The 1,962-nt window shown below is 56.4% G+C and overlaps 1 protein-coding gene across 1 annotated transcript in view; it reads left to right on the plus strand.

The window, feature by feature from the left end:
- The first annotated feature begins 1,623 nt into the window (after positions 1–1,623).
- Rrbp1 (ribosome binding protein 1) overlaps positions 1,624–1,962 on the plus strand; it is a 66,963-nt gene continuing 66,624 nt past the window's right edge. The window contains exon 1 of the mRNA XM_026788479.1: positions 1,624–1,893. The gene's annotated coding sequence lies outside the window, so the exon portion shown is untranslated. The remainder of the gene's footprint in view (positions 1,894–1,962) is intronic.

Genomic DNA, 1,962 nt, shown 5'->3' on the forward strand with positions numbered 1-1,962 from the left:
AACAGTTTAGAGGCTGGAGAGACTCAGTGGGCGAATGCTTGCTGTGAAAGCATGAGGGCCTTGAGTTCAGTTCCCAGCATGAATGAGAACAATCCAGGCGACACCTGTAATCCCAGCTCTGTAGAGATGGGAGACAAGCAGATCCCCAGGACTTCCTCACCGGCCAGTCTAACCAGAGCAGCAAGCTCAGGGTCAGACACAGAACCTGTCTCCAAGAATGAGGTCCCGAGCAACAGATGAAGATGCCTGGTATCAGACTCTGGCTGCGCCCCCCCCCCACACACACACATACACATACATGAGAGAGAGAGAGAGACATGCAGAGAACTTCATTTCAAAGAGACTGCCTCTGGCGCAGGCTCAGAGGCATAATTTTAAGAAATACTGTTAAAATGGCTATAACCTAAACTTAAGCTGGCATGGGGGATTCATGCCCTTAAGCCCAGCACTCAAGAGGCAAGAGCAGGCGGATCTCTGCGAGCTCAACGCCAGCCTGTTATACATAACAAGCGGACAGCCATATAATAAGACTTTGACAAAATAAAAAAGCACCACAATGCAAAATTATTTCACTTCAACTTGGTTTTGAAGAGCGTGTATTGGGCTGGTGAGATGGCTCAGGGTAAGAGCGTTTGCCATGCAAGTCTGACTACCTGAGTTTGACCCCTGGAATCCACTGCAGACAGGGAGAACCAACTCTATTGAGTTGGTACATGGTGGTGTGTGCATCCCTCCTCTGAATAGGTTTTGGGTTTGTGTTTTATTTTTTAAGAGTGAGTGTGTTGGAGCTAATATTGGGAATACCACTGGATCAATTTCCTGGATTGCCAGAAGATTTTCTTGAGACAGAACCTCATGGTCCCCATCACTTGGAATCAAATGTCACAGGATGGACGTAACTCTGCTGTGTGATTTGTACAAGGACCGTATCTCATACAATCTAGGGAGTGGCCTTCCCTAACAAAATGACACACAGCCCACCTCAATTTCCTTTGTTCTTTCTGGATCTTCCACCTCAGTTCTTTCATTCATTCATTCAATCAAGAAAATACCATCTGGAGAGGAATGTTTGCGGATAAAGCCCTATCCTCCCTGCTCTCACCCCTGTATAACTTGTCTTTAGACCCAGGGGCTGGTGCTTTGTGTGAAGTTACTTGGGTTTAAATAAAGCATTTGTCCTGTTGTTCACGGGTTGTGCAATCCTCTGGGTTACACCCATCGCCACCTCAGCCTGGCCGTGTGGGGAAGAGCAGCCCGCGGCCACAGGGATTCGAACCACAATCCATCTGCCTAGGCGGAGTCGGAAAAAGCGGTGGCGTGGAGAGCAGCGGCCCAGAGTGGGCGGGGCCGACAGGCGACCTCCCTAGATGGGCGGGGCGTTAGAGACCCGCCCCCGCGCAGAGCAGAGAGCTGCGCTGCGCGGCTCCGCCCCTCTTCGGCCCCGCCCCCCGCGGCTCCCCGCAGCTCCTCCCCTCTCCCATTGGCTGAGACGTAGGCCCTCCCTTTTACCCAATGGCCGCCGCCGCTGAGCGGCAGTCCGCGACTCGATTGGACAGCTGCCGTTAGAGTGGCGGCTAGAGGACCAATGGGAAGAGACGGCTCGATGAATGGCTGGTCCGGGTGGGGAAGGCAGGAGGCGGCGATCCCGGCGGAGGGGGCCGTTCGCCAGCTCCGAGGCAGAAAGTGCCACGACTCCACACGCGCGCACGCAGCCAGCGAGCGGCCGGAGCGGACGACGGACGGGGCGGACGGCGCCGGGGTCGCGGTGTGTGCAGCTGCTCAGGGGTGGCTTCTCGGCTGAGGCTCGGCCGGCTCCTCTCTCGCGGTTCCGCGGCGGCGGCGGCGGCGGCTGCTCTTGCCCTCTCGCTCTCCCTCTCGCGTCTCCCGCTGCAGGTAAGAAACTTGGCCGGGCCCTGCAGCCGCGGCGGCGGTGGAGGCGCGCGGGCCGGGCCGTCGGTGCGC

Source organism: Microtus ochrogaster, unplaced genomic scaffold, assembly GCF_000317375.1.
Source record: "Microtus ochrogaster isolate Prairie Vole_2 unplaced genomic scaffold, MicOch1.0 UNK3, whole genome shotgun sequence".
NCBI lineage: Eukaryota > Metazoa > Chordata > Mammalia > Rodentia > Cricetidae > Microtus > Microtus ochrogaster.